The sequence below is a fragment of the Odocoileus virginianus genome, chromosome 19, assembly GCF_023699985.2.
Source record: "Odocoileus virginianus isolate 20LAN1187 ecotype Illinois chromosome 19, Ovbor_1.2, whole genome shotgun sequence".
Taxonomy (NCBI): Eukaryota; Metazoa; Chordata; class Mammalia; order Artiodactyla; family Cervidae; genus Odocoileus; species Odocoileus virginianus.
The window spans coordinates 20344510-20349830 of record NC_069692.1 but is presented as its reverse complement, the minus strand read 5'-3'; positions in this window follow the sequence as shown (position 1 = coordinate 20349830).

Genomic DNA, 5321 nt, shown 5'->3' with positions numbered 1-5321 from the left:
GTTAAAGATATTTTTAAATGTAGCATAATCTAGACCTTGCTGTAAACTTATCTGCAATTTACCATTAAATTGTTTCTTACCTGATGGGTTTCAGTGGAGGTGTCTCAGAAGAAATGAGACTTGTTAGGTGTTTCTAGGACCATGGAACTGTCTCCTTGAGGGTCCCCCTGCCTGCATTCACTTTGGGGAATTTTTGGGGATCCTATGCTTCAGGACTTCTGCTTGTTCTGCTTTGATGAAATGCCCTTGGTGACTGTCGGCTATTGCCCCTGTGGTGCTGGAGGAGGATGAGCTGGTCAAATACTTCAGCATTTGGTGCTCACTCTGTTTTCCCTGATTTCCTGCATTCATTTTCTAAGGCTGTTATAACAACTTACCACAAACCTAGTGACTTAAAACAACAAAAACATATTCTCTCACATTTCTATCATATCAAAGTCCAGCATAAGTTTCCCTGGGCTAAAATTAAGATGTTGCCATGGCTATGCCTTCTTCTGGAGGCTCCACAGGAAACTGCTTCCGTGCCTTTTCCAGCTTCTTCAAGCTGCCTATATCCCTTGGCTTGTGGCTGCCTCCCTTCACCTTCAAGGGCAGCAGTGCAGGTCTTTCTGAAGGTCCCCAAAATCTAAACCCATTTTTCCATTATCAGCATTTCTCCAACTGTCCGCTTCTCTTTCTCTTCTACCTTTAAGGACCCCGTGGTTACACTGGGTCCATCCAGATAATCCAGGAAACTCTCCCCATCTCGAAGTCCTTTACTTCATTACATCTACAAAGTCCCTTTTGCCATATAAGGTAACATTTTCACAGATTCCTGAGATGAGGATGTACTAATATATATCTCTGGAAGGAGGGCATTATTCTGACTGCCATCCTTCTTATTATCATTATGTTTCTTTAGGAATGGATGAAGATAGATTTGTCTAGTGAATTGTTACTATAATTATTGTAATTTTCATCATGGCAAGATCATGGTTGAAAGGTGTGGTCTGTATTTGCAGAAATGGCCACAATCCTCTCTTTCCTACAGCCACACTTTGTGGCATCCCCTCCCGCGCTGACTCATGGTTTGACCACGTGACATGGTTTGGCCAATGAGAAATAACAAACAGGATGTAAACAGATGTTTGAAAGATGCTTGCACACTGGGATTTACCCTCTCTTGCTATTCTTTAAATAGCTCTTTGACTACCATGAAGATGTCCAAGTGAATCTATTGAGTGATGGGATACATGTGACCCAGGCATCTTTGTCATCAAGCCAATAGCTAGCAGTGGCAAGTAGCACCAATCAATCAACAGCACAAGCCACCAACATTTAAGAGAGATCACCTTAGACCATCTAGTCACCAGCTGAGCTGCTGGAAACCACAGGTGCATGAGGAAGGCCAGCAGTGTGGAGATAAGCTGGACCAGACCAGGACTGCCCAGATATGCAATAGAATTGTGAGCTAATTAGGATGTTTTGGAGGTGGTCTGCTAGGTAACAGAAGTTAATTAATGCATGAGTGACAGGTAAAAAGCAAGCCAAAACCAAGAACAAGGTTGACTTGAAAGCAAATTCAGTTGCTAGAGAACTGTGGTGAAGACTCCCTTAAAGACAAATCATAGACATAGAACTTTTGGGAGAGATCCTACCCATAGAAATAGCTGAATACATCTAACCCCCTCCTTCCTCTCCACCTTTATGCTCTCAGCTCTGTTTCATTCACCAGCAAACACCCTGCTCCAATAATCATTTTCATCTGATGGTACGATGTTATCCTCAAAGAGCTTAACCATCCCCTAATCTGATGCTCCTGTTTTATTTAATAGAAAGCTCAAGCCCAAAGGGATGAATTAACTTGCCTGTTTCACTTACATTTAGCTTATATTACCTTTGTTTTCAATGAAACAAAGATACTTCTTAAACACTTCTGAAAGCGCAACAGTATCTTACTTGCGGGAGAATGTTGTGTTCCCTTTTCTTCTCCTTCCTGCATCTTCTGATGGATGGGTGAACCTACAGCCAGAAGCTCAGCAAAGAAAGAGTATGACTCTTCCACAGTCAGCATATCCAGGGAGACCTGTATTTGAAAGGATACCTTTGCCTCCGTCCTGGAAAAAATGAGCCAGAGATGAAGGATGCCATCAGCATGGCCTTACCAAAGAAATAGACAGTTTTGCTAGTTGGTCTTAACGATTGTTCCCTGGTGCCATTAAAGAAAAGGTAATGCAAAGCAAAGCAAAGTTGTGTGCATTTAGAAGGGCTGAAGGTGAGCCAGGTCTCTGAAATGATGTTACCAATCTTTTGGGAGTGACTCACCTTCTTGGTGGACTGTTTTTAAAGGGGGATGACATGTATGTTTAGAAATAGTAAACTCTTTCACCAACAGCTCCCCGAGACCTAGTAGACTGATATGGTTTGCAAATTCAGAAGTGATGGAACTCGCCTGATAGGTACCAAGCATGCGGCTGCCTCCTTGATATGATTGAAAGGCTATTGCTTTTTGACTGAACTACCTTTAAATAACAGACAGTTGTTCTTGGAATACCAATCAAGTGCTTTCTATGGCAAATGCATATTGCTCTCAGTTTAGTTCTGCCTTTTCTCTGCCCCAATCCACTTCTAATCACCATGAAATAGCACTCTTATTCCTTAAAGCCACGATAAAATGTAATTGGAAAGAAATCTTTAAAAGAATAAAACCTAAGGAAATTGTTTTTGTAAGATGTGTCATAAGGCGTCGTTTATTAGGACCTTAACAAATGATCTTTTTTTTTTTTGGTGTAAATTTCATCCTTGCACTAGGTATAAAAGAAAGGCTTGTTATAAAAACTGGTAAACAGATTCTAGGAGGCCTGAGTAACCTACAACACTTAAAAGAACAGACTTTTGAAACACTTGGAAGTAACACCAAGTTAGGAAAAAAATATGCCAATGAAGAGGCTTTTATTTGTAAATCAAGTGCAATTAGATATATATTTATCAATGCATTGTTAGTATAGTTTGGCACTTTGGGGCAGTGCCATGAATTTGCTTTACAATATTCTATAATTTCACCTTGCTAGCCCAAATTGCTAAGATTTCTGCTGTATTTAGTTATTTTTAGGGAGAACATTCTCAGCAAAGTTTTCTTTTTTGCTTAAGACTGTAGTCGGTTCTCCTAAGTAGAAAATGGCTGCTGAGTGTGCGAAAAGAGTACAAAAGACTTCAGCAGGAAGACACTACTTACGATCATTTGAAATCCTCCATCCCTGGAAAATTCTCAAATTAGGCTTATGAAAGCAATCCAATTTAGTAGGCTGCTAATTGGACAGAGCACAATCTTACTGGCGGGGCTGGAACTTGGGCTGCACTTGTCCTTGGCTCTTACCTTCTCTTAGTAGCATCCCAGGAGTCCTCCACGGGTCCTGGAGCTTGTCCTCCAGGAGGGCCCTCATTCCAAGGGCAGGACCCCGAGCAGTGCTCTCATGAGGCTCCATCAGTTTTAGCATTCTGGCAAACTGGTCCATCACCATAAAAGGTACCAAATCTAAGATCAGAGGGGTTTATGATGGGTTTACATGATTTGTTTTACCATAGATTAGCTAAAGACGCCGATGTCTTAGATTTTTTTCTACACTACCGTGCAATGAGTAGAAAAAACATTAGTGCCTTCATCAGCTGAGGGGTTTTGTAAGATGATTTTCAGGAATTTGATGTCTGTCTAAGGGTTTGCATGTCTCTTTTTCTCTCTGTTCTCTGGTCCCTCTCACTCCCCTGGGACTCTTGTTCCCGTTTGTACAATTATAATTGGAATTCCCTGGCTTCCAAAATGATGTAGTTTTAACTTTATAATCCAGCAGAGACTTCACCATTGTTTAAACAGTTTTTTTTCCTCTTTGCAGTTTGAATTGTTTTACAAAACTGTATGGTGCCACCAAGCCTCCAGAAGAAATGCAAAGTTTTCATAATATAAAAGGAATAACTTATTAAAGAGAATCCTAGTGGATCTATTGTAATGAGCTGTAGATGTCCCGAGAGGTTGGTTGCCAGTTTGATGACAACAGGAAGCATTTTCTTAAACATGGAGGTTTGAAGCCTCCAGTGGAAATGTGCTCTTAAGTCATAGGATTTTTATTTCTACCTAGTTCAGTCAGCAGTGGCTCTGGCTGTTTCTCTCTCTCTCTTTTTTTTTTTTTTAGTGACATGAAACCTGCCTCTAAAAACATCCTTCTAGGCCAAGTCTCCTGTTTTAGATCTCTGTGAAGAGGCTCCCAGGTTTAAAACAATTCTCAGTTATTTAACAACTGGAAATTGCAGCACTTTTTATCCTGTGTGTGATGAAGAAATACTTGCTTCCTGAGCTAAAAACAACAAATTATAAAAGTCAGCTCAAGTCAAATAGAATCTTATAATCAACTCTGATATACACTGTCGGTAGCAGCACCAAAGTTGGGGACAAATTTGGACTATAAAAGATTGTCACTGAAAAATTTCTATTCATTACTTTAAAAAATTTCTGTGAGTTCAGGAAAAGAATGCCATTTTCCTATTTTACTGGTGGAACACCTAGGATGAGTTTCTGAAATATCAGTGTTCCAGTGGGGCATACTTTGACATAATGGTATAAAATTGTATGAACTATATGGTGCTCTGGGAAGAGTTATAATAAAATTAATGATAATGTGTGATTATCTTGAGTGTGGTATTAACACAGTTTGTTCTGATGGTTAGCTGGGAGTTGAGGCATAGGGAAATCTGATGCTATGTTCCTTATATTTGATTACATTCACCCCTTAAAGGAGAATGACTGAGATTCAGACATAAGACTCTCTCTTTTCAGAGTCACTGAACAGTGAGTGAGAAGCTGGACTGTCAGTGTGTGCTGGTGTCATGCCTATTCCATGCTGAGAAAACAACATCACTGCTAATTGAAACGGCAGAGATGATTACCAAGGCTGTAGCTTGAGAAAAATATATATCAACACTGAAGGGGAAAGGGCTATTTATTTAGAAAAGTTCACCGTCAAATTACTGGACAGGATGAACAATTCATGGAGCAAATCAACACTTAGTACAATCAAAAAGGAATCCATTGTAATTTACTAGGCACTGTCAATGTGAACAAAACTCCCTCAAATATCTTCCACTGGATAAGCAACCGTAGATTGTGAAAAATCCATCTCTCTCTCTCTTTTTTTTTGGTTGATACCTCTTTCCAAGGTTTTCTGCATTATATTTAAGCATAAGACAGGGTATCTGATGTTAGCGAGCACCCAATTTAGCATTAACTTCTCTGGATGGAAATCGGAGCCATATGTTTATGTTAGTAATAGCAATACTATGTAATTTGATCA